This window comes from Octodon degus, unplaced genomic scaffold (assembly GCF_000260255.1).
Source record: "Octodon degus isolate 3935 unplaced genomic scaffold, OctDeg1.0 scaffold00023, whole genome shotgun sequence".
NCBI classification, from domain to species: domain Eukaryota; kingdom Metazoa; phylum Chordata; class Mammalia; order Rodentia; family Octodontidae; genus Octodon; species Octodon degus.
This window is the reverse complement of record NW_004524599.1, coordinates 7473439-7492763: the sequence shown is the minus strand read 5'-3', so window position 1 is coordinate 7492763 and position 19325 is coordinate 7473439. Positions and strand designations below refer to the sequence as shown.

Below are 19325 nucleotides of genomic sequence, written 5' to 3'. Positions count from 1 at the left end.
GGTGCCAACTGAGGTATTTTTATGGGCTTATCACCAATTTCAGGGACATAAAGAGTGGTTTAACCTGCAGCAAATCACTCCATATCTCTGGGCCTCCACTCCCTTTGAAGGAAGAGGTAATTGGACTGTAACTTCCCCAGCCATTTCTGCCAACAAAGACTTTAATTTCTCTCTTCAGTCTCTATGATTTCAAAATGACCATGTCGAGTAACACTGGACAACATAGAGTGATTAGTTCTATCTACCAGAACCTTTTGTGTCGGCAGGAAATAAGCATTTACTGTACTATATTAATGTAGTTTTAGGTAAAAGAAAAAGAAAAACAGTTTGACACGTTAATACACCTGTGAGTCTTATTAAAATAAATATAAAAGTTCTGGTATCATTCTTTAACCACTTTTAGATCCCTCTAGTATGGTCACAAATCAATAGTCCTCTCAGTCTGAGGTTGAAGCCCACAGGACTGGATGCTTGAGTAGTTTATATCCACTTCTAACTTTTTTGGTCATGGATACATTTAATTCCTCACTCTATGACACATAGGCAGAGAGAAGATGGGAAATGAAAGATGACAGGTGGGAATCTGAAGCTACTGGCATGAATGTCTAGGAGATCTTGGGAGTGACTTATATGGGGATGTCAGGTGGGAAATGGATCCCTTCATCCCAGGGGTCTGGGCAGAGTTCTTACAGAGGCAAATATCTTTTTTCCTCAAGGCTTCTTGCTGGGAGAATTCTTAGGGTGTATTCACATGACTAGGAGATGAAGAAACTTCAGGAATGGAACAGCTCCATAACTGGTCATTGGTTTCCTCTCTCCCACCCACATGATCTCACTTAAGAGGAAGGGAAGGGCAAGCAGTAGCCCTCCTCAAAGCTAGAAGAGTGTTTCCAGATCTGTCTGAAGAATCAAGGAGCACAACCAAACTGTGCAGGCCTAATGCCTTAAGGGACAACACTAACACTCTGGTTTCAAAGGCAAAAAGCTTGAGTTCCGCTGCTAGCCAGGCCTGTTGGGAGCTGTGTATGTTGGTGGGAGCATGATTGCTTGTGATAATGATAGGACACCGACAGCACTAGCATCTTCTGCCCAGGAGCTCTGAAAAATAAATGCCACACTGAACCAGAGATTGTCCATAGTAAAGAAGTGCCTTACTCAAAATGTCAAAAGCACCTCCACTGAGACACACTGAATCCAAGAACTGCCTTTTAAATCTTATATAATTAGCTGCTTGGACCCTTCAAGATGGTTCAGGTCACCCTAAGAAACTTCTTATGGTGCCGGACCATCAGGCAGAATTTCCACATGAAACATGGGGATACTGAGAGCTCCTGGATAAAAGGAAAGAAAGAGCAGAAGTCACTCCAGAAGGCAACTGGTCCCCACCACAAGCTCAAGTACACACAGTGTTTTGTGGGGTGGCTTCTTTTTTGTTTTAGTGTCAACAGAATTGCTGAATCACTGTCTTTATAAGCTTATGAGATAATTGGCATTGTCCCTCAAGACAAAAGGACAACTTGAGCTAAATCTGAAAATGTAGGCACAGCGCCTCCAGGGCAGATCTCTCGCTCTCTGCTTTGCCTTCCTTGGTAAACTTGAACTTCTCCCAACTCAGTTGTATACACTCAGCAAGAAGTGTGTGGTGAGTAGACTTTCCACCAGTCTTCCCTGGAATGGTTGATTCAGCTCTGCTGTGAGTTAGCAGCTCTGTGAGCAGCAGGCCAAGGGCTGCTGTAGGAGGTATCTCTCGAAAGGACAGAGGGGAGGGACAACTCACTGGGGGGAGGGAAAGGAGTGCCATGACCATAAAGACCTCAGAATTCAGATTCCTTAAGACCTGAAGCAATGAAAAACATTCGCTAGTTTAAGACATTTAAGTCTTTGGGTCTTGGCATTCGAGTCCCAATGCCTTGCTTCAGAGTTGCACAAAGAGACAAAAGCATGACCTCATAGTTGAGAGGGAGAGGGACGCACAGCACATGAAGTCTTGCCTGGGTTGAAGGGAAGTGCTAAGTTCTCCAGAGGGCCTTGACACAAATGCATGCATGCAACCCAGCACATGTCAAAGGCCCATGCAAGGGTGAACATCTTTATGACTTGGTCCTGGGAAGGGAGACTCAACCTGGGATTAGAATTTACAGCTGACAAGCTGCTGATGAGGCAGTAATGGTCATTCAGTGTGTGAATGGCCACTATGGGAACTGGAAGCTTAGCACAGCAGGCTAGGGAGTCTCAGAAAGAAGCCAGGGCCAGTACCCTTCACCTTGGCTGGAAGAAGTTAACTTACCCACAATATGTCCCTTGGGCCTTGTCTCTGCTTTTGTTTGAATTTATGACCTTCTCTGCTGTTCTTTAGGGCTTGGACACACATGACAATTTAGCATCAAGGGAACCCTCAAGTCAGGGGAAGAATATCTTTCTTGGCTGTAAATGTTACTCTGAAATTCTCCTCATCTATTATGTGTCAAGGGGCCCTGTATATAAAATGTGCCTGACCTGCCTCCTGCAATGTCTCCAGCCTCTAAAAGTTCACAGCACTCCGGACTCCTGTGCTCCCAAGTGCACTTACAAATGTCCTCTCTGGCTGTCAAAGTACAGAGCTTCTCAACTGAGATCAGTTCCGTCACCCAGGAGCATTCAGCAGTGTGGAGATATTCCTGACTGGGTGAATGAATGGATGGTACGTTACTGGCATTTCAGGTATAGAGGTGAAGGATGATTCCAGAAGGCCTGCTGAGCACAGGACAGCCTCCTACAGCAAAGGAAGATGTAATTCAAAATGCCAGTAAGGCCACAGTTGAGAAGTCCAGGGCAAGGAGTGGGCCTGGCTTCTGCACAGGCTAAGAAGGTAATTGTCTCAACATATACTGACCAGAGGCATTTTCTCTGGTCAGTGTGACTGAAGACCTAAGTTCTAAATTTTTTATAGTTTTAAATAATTAAATTTTAATCAAGCATGCAGCTAGCAGCTACTATATTGGACAGTGCAAATGCATTTAATGAGAGCTTAGGGGCCCTGACTGAAATAGCCTACCCTCCTCAGCTATATCTTCCACTGGTTTATAATTGAAATTCCACAGTGAGACACTCGTTCTTTAGCTAAGGATTCTATCTGTACTGATACAGCATTACTCCTGGGAGGGAGATGATCTTTGAATCATAAAAAGCTGATGCTATTGTAATATAGGACCAGTGGATCTGAAAGATAGTTTGACAAGAGCAGAAGGTACTGGGACCCTGTAAGTGGAAGAGGGGATACTATGAGATTGAGCAGGGGGTCAACCTGGGGGGAGGCGGAAGTAATAATCTGGAGGTGATAGCAAAACCAAGATAGGCTTACTATAATCGTATAATTTCTGCTGAGAACACAAGTCAGAGTCAATATTCCCCCATTTAGACACAAGTCCATGAAAACTATAGCTTAAGAAGGACAGAAAAAAACAAAACACATCACAACAGAGTGACTTTTCTGCTTCGCTTCCTACCTACAGTTTCCTTTGCACCCTGAAATGCTGTGGTTCCCCTCCCCCACATAACCCTAAAGTAAAGCAACTCTAAATCACAAAATATGTGTCTTTTTGCTTTCATTGATTATAAAATACTGCATAAATCCACTGAAGCCTTGTTGTTCTGATTTTTTGTTTTGTTTTGCTTTTGCTTTCTTTGCTATAGTAAAGCTCCAACCCAAGACCTCACCCAAGCCAGGCAAGCACTAGACTTAGCTATCCCCCACCCCTGTTGTTCTGATTCTTTACTGGTGACCTAAGTATTTCCTTGCTAACTGGGCATTAGGTGGGCATTAGGGCTGAGAATCTTCTCCCTTATCTGTTGTATAGTTAGCTGATCAGGCAAACATTCATAGATGAATATTGTGTAGAAAGACTCCTTAATGATGTCTAGATGGAAATCACCAGCCTCACTGGGCTGGCAGTATCTGTCCCTAGTTCTGGAAACAGAGAAAGAACAATGTAACTACACCAATTCAAGCCAAACTAAACCCGAAACTCTTCCTAACTGTTCTTTAGGGTTCAAATTAGAGCCCTGCTAGCCCTGGTTTTGGTGATGCTCATGAACATGGGAGATGGAACGGAAAGTATAAGTCCATCAACACTCCTATGGCAAAGGAGAAACTGTGGCACAAGAATCGCTAAAGAGATGAGCGTGTTTCTACCTAGCAAGACAAAGTTGGGAGGGATGGAGGACTGAGACTAGATGGTTGTGAGTGTGCACTCATTTGTTACCAATCCTCAACTTGTTCAAGCATAGCAAGAAGGAAGAGCACAGGGAAGGAGCATGGTAGACTCACATGGAGTGTAGAACTGCATGTTCCAAAAGGTATCCAGTGAAAGCACCACCCAGAATAAACGTGAAGGTGAGAACATAAGTAAATCTGTAGTTCTGCAAGTTGTAGATTTTTTAAAAAATGGAAGCACATCCCCTGAAGCAATATGGTCTCAAGAGTAGACTGCTTGTGACTCTTACAATGTTCAACTGAATGATTTTTCAATTCTCTGATGGTTTAAAAGTGGTATAGAAAAAAAAAAGTGATACAGATTCAGTTGATATTATAATTAGAATTATTGAGCTGAATCTTTTCCTGGGCTGGCAGTGTGCAGCCGGACTCTCTCCCAAGACAGCCCTTCCTCATGAGGGGACCGCGGACATTCTGCAGTCTGCTGTGCTGCTGAGCTGGTGCACAGTAGGGTAGGTGTGTTCCATGCATGATCAACTGATATTTTAAATTTAGCAAAGGCTTTTTAGAACAAAGGCCCATCATAAGCCAAACAGCAACTGCACTTGCTAAAGCATGGTGGTGGTAATAGTAGAAAGAGAGTGTAATTTAAGAGACTTTTCCTCTGATGCTAAAATCTACAAACATAAAGAGACCCTAGATTTAAATGTAGAGTGATCGTTTCATAACAAGTGCTTGGTGAAAATTGCGAGGTTTAGAACTAATCTCTTGAGCAAGACAGAGGAAGGTGTCTCATGTCCCCTCCAAAGTGACTCCTGTGCCATTCTCCAAAATGGACTACTAAGCCAGTGTGGCCTCAAGCCTTTAGGTGTGTTTCTTACAGCTGTTTTTGTGGTGGATGAGGAGCTGCTGGACCTCATGGTGCTGGCAGTTTAGTGACCTCTGACAGGAGCAGCTTATACGTATTGGCCTTGAAGCGGGCACAGAAACTTGATCCCTCGCTGGGAAGGCTTCAGAGACTTTTGGTGGCTGCAGCAGGCCCAGCCACCTGGGGACAAGGGATGACGGGGCAGTTCAAATGTGGTAATAGCTGTTTTATACTGGTCTGCTCTAAAACTTTCAATGCAGTGGCTGATTATTGGGTCAACAAACATGAAAAGCTTTGTCTCACTGGCCCAAGTTTGAGCCAAAAGCCACAAGTCTTTCATGAGCATTTAGGATGAAGGATTAAACCAAAAGTGTTGATATTGGGGAGCAGCAGTTAAGGTCTTTATTATGTGTGCTTTGCCTGAGGAGAAAAGTGAGGCCACGTGAGCTGCGCAATGTCCTCGATCTCTTTTCAACCTGGAGTTGTAGGCCTGCTGTTCCCTTCATGTTTCCATGACAAGAATGGTAGCTGGTTTTCCAGTCAGACTTTTAACCAGTGGTTTCATTGGACTGAGACTATAATGTGGGTAGGGAATGGTGGTGCGTCACTTATTGAATCTGAATTTGACTGTGTCGTTCCCATTCTTGCAGTTAAGATTGTCCATTTGCTCTCCATCTGCTTTAGCAGGCCACATCTGGGTAGGCCTTACATCACCTCCCTCTGCTACTGTCGCACTGAGCTATTTCCTATTCTCCAAATGCTCCCCTTTCTCCTTAATGCACACCTTTGAGCATCCCACATCCTCGCTTTGGGATCACAGGCCCCTCCCTTGTGAGCCACCCTTGACAGTCTCAGAATTCAGTTTTCTTTGGTGCTCTGTACTTAGCTTTACCACCACACATTTCATGTTCTATTCAAATAACCTCCCACCCAACCTGGGAGACCCCGGAGATGGGGGTCCGGCTCTCTGTTGTAAGCACCCTTGAAGTCCCAGTGCCTGACACCTATAGTAGCAGGTGGGCACTGGCATCAGGATTGAGCGGAAGAGTTTCAGCAGACTGTAAGCACTGGAGAGGTTTCCAACAAAAGCGATCCTACATTCTTCTCTGCAGCAGACTAAACACCACATAGAAGCAACTAATGGTCCCCTCAGAACCGCTCTGCACAGCCTAAAATACACTGTCAGCTCTTCTTGATCCCAAGTTTCCCATCCGCTGATTCAACCAACCACGGGTAGAAAATATTTTGGGAAAAAATTGCATATATTTTAAATACATACAGACTTTACCCTCTTTTTATTATTTCTTAAACAATGCGGCACAGCAATTATTTATATGGCATTTACATTACAATGGGTATTCCAAGTAATCTAGAGATGGTCTGACCTATACAGGAGCATTGCGTAGCTTAAACGTGAGCACAGATACATATAAGGGGGTTGAGCACCTGAGAAGTTTGTTATCTGCCAGAGGTCCTGGAACCAACTTCCCTGCAGATACCAGAGCACTACTCAGCAATAAAGAGAAGCTCGAGTCGTCTGCAAGAACATGGCTGCACCTTGAGACCGTAATGTTAAGTGAAATCAATCCAACGCACAAGGGTACATAGCGCATGGTTTCTCTTAAATGAGAAACCCAAAGTACAAACAATTGAAAGAGCAATAGAAAGGTTAGATGAGGAGAGAAGGAGGTGCACAAAGAACAGAGCTGTGCTGGGTATGTGGGCCAACTCCCCATGCAGCGTGTAATCGTTATGTAACGTAAACATGTACTAATAACAATAAAAATGTAAAAAAGAAACCCGTGGTGCTCTTGCAGACCAATGAAAAGTAAGAACAGAAGTGCTTTGTAGACAGCTGGGAAGGTAGGGGAGGGAGGGAGGAGGAGGAAGGACAGGGAGGGGAAGGAAAAGAAGGGGTGCATGTTTACATCCGTTGAAGGAAGAGATCATTTCTATTTTTTTCTGAGGCCTGGTCCATGGACAAAAAGAAGAAAGGGACTGAAAGCAAATTCCATCCCTAAGATTAAAAAGAAGATTCTTCATCTCCATCAATCATAAAACACAGCTTTCCAAAGTGGCTGGGGGTGACGGTGAGTTGCATGAGGCAATGGAAACCAGACAAAAGCGAACACGAAGGCTGTTCATTAGCTCCGTTATTTCCCAGCTTCTCCCCTAGTCCTGCCTCTGAACTTTTCAGAGATAAATATGCTTTATCATTCACCTCGACGCACTGATCGCACCTCACGTTGTTGATGCTCCTTGGACACACTGCTTCTCTGCTTCCTGCTCTGCCGTGGACCGGTGAGGGAGGTGAGCTGAGGACCCGCGCACACCCCACCCCAGGACGCTGGGGAGACCCCAGTGCTGTTAGGTGCGGAGGCCGGCTCCTTGCAGCCCGCGGAGAGCTTCCCTCCTGCCAGGGCAGGCTGTCTCTACTTGCTCCTCTCAGGTTGCTCATCAAGCGCGGCTGGGGATTTTGGCAGCCTGCAGCTGTGTTTAAGTGTACATTTGCTTTATCTGCCGCATCCTTTGAGGATTCATTGCAGGCTGTTTTATCCACTTTAATGAGTGCTCTGAGAGTTTCTAAACACAGGCTGTGTCTGCACGTCCTGAACAGTGATTACTGTACCCCTGTGAGGCTGAGCACGCAGGGGCTCACCTGTCCTCTGCCACTTTCTTTGCACAGGACAGCAGCTCAAGTTCTGTGCCAAACAAGAGGAGCACTGCAGGGAGAGGGCGTTGGCCCCAAAGTAGGGCCGTCCAGTTTCCTTCCTTTCTCCCATAAGCCATCAGCTAATCAACCATTTCCTATTGCTATTTACCATTTGTGACAGTTTTTCAATCTATCCCCTAGCTCAGATAAGTAAATATGGCACATTTATTAAAAATCAAGCTTTATTTAATAAAATAGAGAGATATATTGTGTGAAGTAGAAAAAAGCTGGTTACGAAACAGTGACTGAACAACCACATTGGTGCATACATACGACTGAGAAAAGAACTTAGTAAGAAGGACTTACAAATGAGAATGCTTATTCCTGGAGTGGAATTAAAGTATATTTCTGCTTTATTTCTTGCATATTTTAAAACATTTTTCCAAATTTTGACATTGAACATGTATGTGTGAACTTTTATAATCTGAAAAAACACAACATTTTAGGGAAAAAAGCAAATATGCACAAATAAGGAGAAACAAGTATCCTATATTGTTTATTTTTGTCATCACTATTATTTAGTTAATTATTTATTATTTCCCTTACCAGCAAAATTTTCCTTGCCTGTCCCCATCTCTTTAATCTCTCCTTCCTTTATTCATTTGCTCTCAACAAAGACTTCTTAAAAAAACAAAACAAAATGAAAAATAAACTCAAGTGGTTCCTCTAAATACTCCAGAGTTCCCTGTAGGATACAGAAGTCTAAAATCTTCTGGCTGAAGATTCAAATGGCTGAGAGCTCATCTACACTTGAAATCAAACTTGACTCCCGTCTCCTTCCCTGGTGATACCCAGAAGCCTGCTTGGACTCTGCTGCTTGGAGTGCCATATGCCCCGGAGCCCTCATTTTTCCTTCTCCCATTCAATAAATACATCCAGAGACAGATCAGAGACCTCAGCCTCAAATCCTGGACAGACAGCCATTAACAGAGCAGAGATCCATGTCAAGGGACACACCTCCAGGGACAGCCCAGAGACCCCAAATCCTCGGGCACATGGACACGAACACACTGCAAGGGCTCATTTCTCCTTGTGGCCTCATGGTGGGCTGGAAGCTGTGGCTCGCTACCACTTCCCAGCATCCTAAGAGAAGATCCAGACCACCTCAAGAGAACTGAAATGTGCCTCCTGCCAGCCCTCTATCCCACCTCCCCTTGGGCCTCCCCAGGAGCAACCTGTCCTATGCCTGTGTGTATGCATATTCCAGTTTTGTGTAAATGGTCACCAACTGTAAATGCGGCTCTCTACTACGATCTTATCCTGTCATTACAGATGTTGGAGATGATTTCCTGCTAAAGTATCCAAGCATTCCTCATTTATTTTGATGGTTCTGTATTACTGTATTTATCTGATGAATGCATTTTGCGCTTGTTCTTAATAAATTCTCAGCTGACTTCCTCAATCAAAGCAGGCAGAAAGCATCCCCAAAGCAATCCCTTCCTAGTCCGAAGGGGACTCAGTCTGCCCCATGTTTTTTATCTTATGACATAGATGTATACTTTCTTTGCCACTCAGCATGGTTAGACATGTTTTAAACTTGGTGAAAAGCCCTGTTCTGTGTTTCCAAAGCAGAGGGCTTTATGCTCATGGAGGGACTGACCCCTTCTGGCTCACTAGATTGTGTTTCCTCCAGTTCTTTTCCTCCCATTGGCCATGCTAAAATGATCAATTAGACACAGTGTGGGCCAGAGGAAATATGAGACACCACATATTAATCAAAACCTTTGAGTTGCATGTCCATTACCTTCGGTGGCTCCTGTGTCATCATTCACTCTCTACACACTGTGGTGGCCCTGGGACTCCAGGACTCACTTGAGCTCTTTTCTGCCTGCATTTCTTGAACTTGCCTTAAATTCTCACAGAGACCCCTGGGAAATGACTCTTATTTAAGAAGGCTGTGCATGCATGTATTCGCATGTCAGACTTGCTCAGGGGCCATGCTAATCTTCTCTGTATTGTTACAATTTTAGTGTATGTGCTGCCGAAGTGAGCACTGTGCATCTGTGTGTTCATTGTCTAATTTCCAAAAATAAATTGATAGACCAATGTAGCTATACTGGGACTATACCTCCCACTTCACAGGTTGACTCTGAATGTGAGCTTAAGGGGATACTGGCCACAAATTGTTGAACTCACAAACTTTGACTTTGAATCTAACAAGCTCTTCACCCATTAGCCATGGCCAGACATTCCGGCCATCTTCAGAAGCTGTATTCACGTGAAGCATCATTTTTAGTAGGTCTGTAACTTTCCAATGGTTAGGAGGCACCTGTACTTGATGTAAAGTCTCTTTCTTCGTCTGAGTGTCCAGATCTTATGCATCCTTTAAACTTTCATTTGCTTTCAATGTCTTCAAAGATCTGCCCAGTTGGAATGAATAGCTTTTCTTCCCTATTCAATAGCTGACAATGTGTAACTCTACTTAGCTTTGATTTCTTTCAGTGTCATTTTAAGCTATTGTTGCCATGCCAGTTTCCTTTACTACACAGGCCGTGAGAACAAGAATTGGGCAAGTGGACCCTCATTCAAAATAAATCAGCCAGTGTTCATAAAAAGATATCCACTATCATCAGCTGCTCAGCAGTTAATAATTATAGAACACTTACTACATCCATATCATTTGGAGAATTGTGTATGAATTATTTCATTTAATTATCACAGTATTCTTTATTGGTATCATTTCTAATGGTTTTTTTTTTTTTTTTGCTATTTTTAATCTCTTTTTAAAAATACTCTTTATGTGCTAGGCATTGGATATTTTTGGCAGTAAGGATTGAATCCAGGGCTTTCACACTGAGCTATATTCCCAGCCATTTAAAAAAATTTGTTTTATTTAATTAATGAATTAATTAATTTATTTTTATGCATTTAGCACAGGGTCTACAGGGTCTCACTAAACAGATTGGATTCATAGTGATTCTCCCAAGTGCTGGGATTACAGGCATGCACCACCACGCCCAGTCTCAATCACTATCTCAACACGCTCCAGGGGCAAGGCTGGCACAGCATGCTGGGAATGGAACCCTGGCCATTGCGCTCTGCCTAAGCAGGCACTTTACTCCACTGAGCCATCTTGCTGGCCCTTTGATGTGTGTTTATATAATAAGGTGTATTTTCTTTAGTGAACTCCAAACTCCAGTAAATGAATAAAAGCCCAGCCATCAACAAGTAATGTAGAAATCTAACTCATTTCGACTTTAGTCGATAATATCACCCAAGTAGAGGCAGAGCTCCTACGATGACATGCAACCTGAGCAACACCTTCTTCCACCTCTACACCTCTCTGGCCACCTGTCTTACCCTCTTCTGTTGCCTCCTTGCTGATCTGCTATCCTGTCAGCATGGTTTTGCACCCTGCCCTCTCCACCGATGTTCCTTCTGGTTGAAACTCTTCCTGTGAATAGTCTTCATGTTTCTTCCTATTGTTATTTAAAAAGGAAACTTCTCAGACTGTTGTGTGTAACTGAATAACCAGCATCATTCTAGCTGACCCCCTGGGGTAGACAGTGGAAAATGAGCAGCACAAGCTGGTACCTTGACAAGTATGCATGAGGTGGGCTGGAAGTTCTAGGGACCAGTGCTGATGAGAGTCTCTAAGATATAAAATCAAAACATCCTGTATTCAGTCCTAAATCGCTAGACATGCAAACAAGCCAATAAGCAAGGACAGGATAGTCCTTGAAGCTCATTTTACAATGAGCCAAATATTGGACTTAGGAAAAGAAGACTACAAAACATATATATTTTGCATTATACATTCAAATATTAAAATGCATTCATTAATTAGAAATAATCCTAATGTGGGAATGTAGGTGAAAATTTTATCATAGATGTAAACCATAGACAGAAATAAAGGGAAAATCTAGAACTGTGCAGTGCCTGAAGTGAACTAGTCACTGTAGGTGTGTCCCAGCAGGGAGGAGGATCAGAAGCTAGAGGTCGAGCAGAAGAAATGGGCAAAGGTGAGGAACAGAGAGGAAAACATGTAAAGGAAAGTAAACAGAGGGCTAGAGACTATGGGACAATATCAATCGTGTGTGTGTGTGTGTGTGTGTGTGTGTGTGTGTGTGATGTTGCACAGAATTAAGTGAGAACAGAAAAAACACATGAAGAAATAATAGCCAAGAACTTCCCAAATTGAAACAAAAACTTAAATTCTAAGAATCTCAAGCACAATGAAGATAAAGAAATCCGCATTTTGATAGTTCACAGTTGAGCTTCCAAATGCCAAAGGTAAAGACAAAATCTTGAAAGCAGCCAGAGAAAAAAGTACACATTAGAGAACAGGTGCAACAAAATGACACATTTCAAGTGCTCAATTAAAAATCCTGGCTATATACACCCATATTGAACAAAAATAGTCTTCAAAATTGAAGACGAAATACAGAGATTTTCACATACACAAAATCTGAGCAGATTCATAATCAGAAGGTGCAGACTATAAAGACTGATAAAAGAAGCCCTTCAGACCAAAGGCCAAGTCTACCACAGGAAGGCTGTGGAAAGACTGAAGAGTCACAAAATGATAAACAGCTGAAGAAATACACAGCTGAAAGAAAGTGTATTCATTTTATGGACAGTATACTATTCAGTAATTAAGAAACAGCAAATACTGATAAATATGATGGCAGGGCTTTTGTTGACCAAAAGAAACCATCTCATTCATTCTGGAATAAGGATTTTTTTTTTTTTTTTTTGGTTCCTCGAATGCCTTCAGGGCACTTTTGGCCAGCGGGAGAGTTGTGAGGTTCGAACTCCAGCAACCTGAGGCTGACAGCTTTGTGGAAGCAGCCACTTAAAGGACTGAGCTAGGGCCAGGGCCCCTCATTCATTTTGTATGATTTCATTTTTATGAACTTCTAGAACAGGAAACATCAACCTATAATAAACAATATGCATAGAAGATTGGCTTGGGAGTGGGACACAACACAAAGAAGTAGGGGGAACTTTTTAGGGAGACAGAAAGTTTCTATACATTGATTACAGTGGTGAATATATATATATATACATATATATATGTATATATATATGTCATTGACATGAACTCTTCAAATGTAAGTTTTCATGATTATACCTTAATACATTTGTTCAAAATTTAAAGAAGCTAATTTGTCATTAGAGCTTATTCTGAGTATCTTATTAACAACTGCACCCCAATGCTCATTATCTGGGGTTTTTTTTGAACATGCATTTATGATTGTCATACTGGGTATTTTATTTATCTTGTTTTCTCTCCCCTTATAAAATATAAATTTGATGTGGACAAAGCTAAGCTTACCTGGCACATCACACATGCACAATAAATCCTGCCTGGGTGAATGAAGGAATGAATTTACTTTTTGCACCATTACCAAACATAAGATTGATTGAAAAGGCTAAAATTATGAAATACTAACATGCTGTGAAACTCAAGGCAGTGATGTTAGGCTAATTTAGTTATAAATTTAAGTTAAAAAGGAAATTCCATGTAGAATAAGGGCACGAGGCAGGAGTTGGAGTGCTGGTTGGTTACAGAACTGTCCTGTAATAGATGTCATACCAAACTACGAATGCAGCCTCAGAGTTAGGCTTCTCATTTAGTTCCAAACTTGAGGCAGTTAGAAAATGGCACAGAACAGAAAGCCCTGGACACTCTGGGCAAGACCCTCCTGAGGATGTCTACCCGGAAGCCCTTCAGAAGTAGGTGTAGACCAATGTGAGCAATGCACTCCTGCTTGCCATACCCTTCAAGGAAGAGAGCAAATCGAGTTAAATTCCAGGGTTCAGGTGAGGCTGTGATCATCGAAGGTAAACTCAAGGTTGACACACTCAAGGTTGCAAACCGCAAAGCCGTGGGCTGACTAGAGCATGTGGCCTTCAAGGCAAACTCTCCTGGTTTCCACTGCACATCAGTGGTTTTCTCCACATTTCCGAGTGAGACTGTGTTCTGCCTGGCACTGTGCCCTGGCTTTTAGCTCCCCATGAACCTCCATCTGCCAAAGCCTATCATAAATGCAAGTATCAGCTCCTCTAGCTCTGAAGGTCAGAAAAACGCGAATCTTGTCTTCTAATTTTGTCAGCAAAAATCACCTTTATTTTCTTCCTTCTCATCCCTCTGTCCTTTGTACTATCCCAGCTCCCCAGAAGAGTGTCAGAATTTCAAGAAACCCTGCAGCGTGGGTGGAGGCAGCACGGGGAGCTCTCACTTCTCCTTCCAAGCCCTTGTGACTCCTACAGCGCTAAAAACTATGAGTCGGGTCTTGGAAACTCAAAGGAAATGAATTCAGGGAAGTCACGTGAAAGTAGGTAATACTGAGGAAATGCATATGTATAGATCTTGTCCAGAATAGGATGACTGAGAAGGGGCTTGGAAGGAGGCACCAGGACAGGTAGGATGGGAAGGGAGTGAAAGAACAAAGAGAACTCAGAGACTGAGGGCAGAAAGAGGGAGAAGGAGGGAGGGGTGTTCAGGGCTTCACAGGGAGGAGCTGAGAAGCAGGGTGAGGGCCACAAAAGGCAGCTGGTGGACACTTTAAACCTGATCCAAGAAATCCAAGCAATAGAGCCATGACACTTGTGACGTATGTAGACTACATAGCTTCAGACACCGTGAGGGAATCTCAGGGTTTAGGGTCCTCGTGTGTGGAGCTATTTTGATATGAAGGACAGCAGAGGACTATCCAGCATCACATCAGCAGATGTGTATGAGTAGACCATGTGTGCGTGTTTGTGCGCACATATGTGTGTGTGTGTGTGTGTGTGTGTGTGTGTGTGTGTGTGTGTGTTTGCTGCATTTTGGGACCTTTGAAGAAGAAACTTTCCTTCTGTCAACTTCAACATCTTACAGGGAGCCAGGACCTGCCCGCTGCTCGGCTGTCATGGTCACAGGGCGCTGTGGCTTCATTTCCAGGTGAAACTCAGAAGAGTGTCCCGCCTGAAGCTGCTCTAAGTCCTCCTGCCTTCTGCCTCTACATTTCCAAAGAGACTTCGTGGAGGATGGATCAGTCTCATGAGCATGTCGGGAGGGTTTCTCTCCAAGCAGCATGGACACAACAAAGACTATGTGCTGAACTTTAATACAATATGAAGCAAGGACATTAGTGAAAGATACTTTTCACTGCGATCCAAAGGTCAAGGCAGAGGGATAGATAGATGTAAATAATTTCTGGACTCGCCCAGTGCCATTCCCCTGTGCACACCCTGCAGTTTCACAAGGCTTCCTGCTGTTCCCTAAAGCCAAGTCTGGCACTGTGTAGAGTCCCTGACCCACCGCGCTACAGACACCAGCATCTCCTGATCTCACTGTCTGCTATGCCCTAGCCCCCATGTTCAGCTCCTTTGAGGAACTCATCACACTCTGACATGAGCTAGTACCCCTATTTGTTGCTTAGGAACTTTCGTGTATCCATCAGGAGAATATAAACCTCCCAAGAACTGGGCTCTTCTCCATGTTTTCCAGCATGGAGGACAGTGCTGCCGTGTGGAAAGTTCTCAGTAAATTCTTAGTCAGTGAACAGGTGCACTTACTGATATCGTAGTTGCGTCCTTTATGTTCATAGGAGGGGTTTTTGTGCACTAAATACAGGTTCAGCAGACTCTCCCAGCCCTGCCTTCCCTTAGTGTGCCTGGGGCAAGCCCTTAAAAGCTTGTAAAACACAAAAAGAGAGAAGGAGATGGTGTTAGTAGTTAGAGACCCACCCACCAGAGCAATGCTCTTTGCTAGGGAAGTAAACATTGGAGGTTCCCTTTTGTTGTGTAGCTGTAAGAAAGTTCAGAGGCCCCCAGGTGAGTTCAAAGTGCCCTCTGTTTACTGGGTGGAATAAATCCTACTGGACAGCACTGGAACTCACAGGCTTGGCTTTCTCTGGCCTGCTGCATAGAGATGGTCATGTGTTTGGGGAGACCTGGACTGTTATGGAGAGGAGGTTAGGGCTGGGACCGCAGGAGATAGCACCAGGGCAGTCGCTCTCTAGCTTTCCAAGGCCCCTAGGCTTGCTTTGATTGCTCACCAAGGAGCTGCTGGGGGTAGCAGCATTGAGTTTCCTCAGTCAGATCCCAGTTCCGATCCCAGGGCCCCATGTGCAGCAGGGGACTCTAAACACCCAAGCCACAATTTTGACAAGTGTCCCTCCCTGTGCCAACATGAGTTCAGCCAGCTTCAGCTCAGAGCTGCTTAGCCAAGGCTGCCCTGGGCTGCCCTGTGAAGGGCCAGTGGCCTGTTTCCTGTCCTCACAACTAATTCCAGTTCCAGGCCCAGCTCCTTTCCCTCGCCCTTCCTGCATCTCAGTGGAGGAAGTGGGGGAGCACAGACCTGGACGCAGCTCCACCATCCTGCACTGCTCAGTCTCCACCCCATTTTGTCCACTCCACACCCTCAACTCAGGCTCCTGCCTTTCCAATGGAAGACAGGGGCCAGGAGCCCTAGGGTACAAAAATCCGGATACCAGCCCATTGATTTTGTTTTCATAAGCTGCAACTTTTGACAAGTCACTTCTTCCTGATAATCAGTTTCTTCATTTGAAAAATGGGATAGAAATCTGTAGCATGGCTCACAGCATCTCCTGGCTACAAGAGGCAGTGGCCAGCACATGAACTGCGGGTCTCCTTGATAGTCCAGATTGTGTCTGCTCCCTGGACTTCAGGAGCAGTCTGGGCAAAGCAGCTTAATGTAAGTAATACAGACTCATCGACAACCAGCTCTTCATGGTTGAAGGGCTCAAGGGCTGTACCATTTAGCCAACAGGGCTCTATTTGCCTCTAACCATCTTGTACAGCCAGATTTAGGAAATAAATGATTGCAGGTAAGGATGTCAGGGACAGGCTGACCTCTAGAGGTGACACCTTGAGGGAGAAGGGGCTTCTAAACACTCAAGTCACAAATTTAACAAGTGCCCTCTTGGTCATGTGGAAGGGTGACCCATGAACACAAAGTCTCACAATGTGGGCAGGACCAAATGTGGCCCACGGGCCACTACTGCTATTACCCAACTAGTAATTTTGTAACTCTTTCCTCATCAAACTTGTATTTGTCTTGGTTTAGTTTTTCTTTCCAACACCCTGATTACAAATTGCAGACCCAGGCAACCCCGCAGAGAAGTCTCATCATCTGGCTTTGGCAATTTCCTCTGTGACTGACCGTGAGAACAGAAACAGAGAGTCACAGTCTCTCTGAGTGGGTGGAGACTTCGAAGCCAGCAGGGCTGACTGCCCCATCAAGATCCTCAGCCAGTCAACATGATGATGATTGGTGTACGGAGCCTCCACTGTGGTGTGCATGCAGAGCAGGGAGGTGAGAGTGGAGGAACAGTCAGGAAAAGGAGAGGCAAGGAGACAGTGATGGCCATCAACCAGGGTCATGGGAATGTGTTTGAGCTCCAGGCACAGATGGCCAGAGTCTGCGGGAGAGTGGGAAGGTCGCAGTAAGGAGTGGTGGCAGTACGACTAGAGCAGGAGGCAGGGGCCAGTTAGCAGGAGCCTTGAGACTCAAGTTTTATGGCCTTGCTAAGGAGTGAGAACTTAGCCTGAGTGGGTTCAGGGGATGAGGCCTTGGCATTTGAGAAAGGAGCAGAACCAAGAAGGCTTCCCTCCCTCTCCCTGGCTGTGAGGCAGATCCTGAGACTCGCTGAGAGACGCCCTCCCCACACCTGGAGGGACAGAACAGCCTTAGCGCTGCACTCAAGAGCACAGGGGAGACTCAGCAAGACTTTGCTGAGCCCCTCAGGTTCTCGCCATGAGACGTGTCCTGTGTCTGGCCCTGTTCCCCCATGGCCGTCCACTCTTCGTCACCCAAGAGCAAAAGGACACCAGCTTCCTGTTTCCTCGGCTCTCCATTTCCTCCTGGGGGGCCGTGTCATGCAAAACTTGCACAAACAAGTGTGCACATTTCCTCCTGTTAGTGTGGCTTTTGTTAGAGGGACCTTAGCCATGAAGCCTGCTCTGAGTGAAGACACGAGCCTTCCCTGCCCTACAAAACTGAAGATGAGGTATTCTGAAGGCCATACACACCACATCCGGCAGAGGACACTAGCGAATCCTGAGGTTTCTTCGGCCACTAGTTGATGGCTCTGTCTGCTGTGAGGAAGACCAAGATGTTAGCGAGATGTGTATTCCAGTGGAACCGAGCCCTGAGAAGACAGGGTGTTCACTGTGCCTCCGCTGGCAATGTCCTTGATGGCTAAATGCTTCCTCCCACCCTGTGCACACCCCAGGTCTCCTTCTTTTCAGCCTTGACAAGTCCAGTCCCCTCCACCACTCATCTGTGTGCAGGAAAGTTCCATAGAAGCCTGGAACTTGTGAAGCACAGTTTCTCCCGCTTGCCTGTCCTGTAGAGTCACTATCTATACTGCTCCTCTTCCATCAGCCTCGAGTGCAGAGCCGGAGTAGCTGAGCGCCATCCTGGTCAGTGGTGTGGACATTCAAGCACACACCTAGCCCACCACGCATGGCCATTTCCCAGTCATCTCTGGCACTGGCTCCTCTCATGAGCTCTTTCTCCCACCACCGCTCAACCAAATCATCAGTTTCTCTTTACCCTCTCTTGTTCCCCTAGGAATGCACACTTTACACATTGTTTTGTGGCATCTCAGTATAACCATTCCCTTTCTGTTCACACAGCTTCTTATGCACTGATACTGTGGCATCTGCTAAGAGCAATTCTCACTGTCAAAAAGACCTGAGCTTTAATTATGGCTCAGCTAATTAATAGCCATGTGGCTTCAGGCAAATGACTTCACTTCTCTGAACCTCTGCTTCTTCGTGTGTACCATGCTTACAATATGTAGCTTTCCAAGATGTGAACATGGTTGTGTATGGTCTTCAGTATTGTAGGGAATTTCAAACTTACCCCCTGAAGCTGTGATGTTTGAGTGCACTGAAATAAACTGGCAATAGCCAGGTTAACAGGAGAAAAAAACGGAGCAATTTATCTGACCGCTGTTCTAAAGACCCAGAGTGATGTCTACTTTCATGTTTAGTTCAGTGCATCAGGGCCAGCCACACAGAAATGGGATTGGCCAGAAAGGCTACGATCTGATGCCAGCGTATGGAGGTGTGGCCCAGCCAGCCCTGTCTGGTCAGATTCGTCTTGGCCCCTCTGTGTGTATCACTCAAGAGATACGACCTGTTCGGGGATCAGCAACTTGCAGCACGTGATCAAGTGAGATATGGTGAAGAGTTTCTCCATGGCAAAGCTTATATAGCAAGGTGGGGAAAGTCAGAGAAATATTTCTTAGATGTTTGGGCTGGCTTTGGAGGAAAGGGAATTTCATTTCTACAACATGTTTTGGGAAAGAGGAATTCTAGTTTCTATAAGGAGGGGGAGGGATGAGAGACAGGAAAGCCCCAGAGGCCTTCGCTTGTAACACCTCTGAGTGCCAACAGCATGCAGCAGGCCTGAAGCGGGGATGGCTAGAGAAAATGAAAATGGCAACAGCTGCAATGGCGCTCATTGTGCCTTTCTATTCTAAGCTGTACGATCAATTGCCTACTTGGAACCTTTGTTTTCCCATCTACTGAGTGAAGATAGAGCAATTATTTGGTAGATTTACTTGACTATCTAGAGTAATTAAAAAAAC

General features: G+C 44.8%; 1 protein-coding gene and 1 non-coding gene across 2 annotated transcripts in view; both read right to left on the bottom strand.

Moving 5' to 3' along the window:
- Window positions 1–19325, bottom strand: part of Nedd9 (neural precursor cell expressed, developmentally down-regulated 9) — a 190314-nt gene that overhangs the window by 130645 nt on the left and 40344 nt on the right. The window lies entirely within an intron of this gene.
- Window positions 9662–9767, bottom strand: LOC111815908. The gene has a single exon (XR_002820534.1). It is a non-coding gene; the product is annotated as a U6 spliceosomal RNA (small nuclear RNA).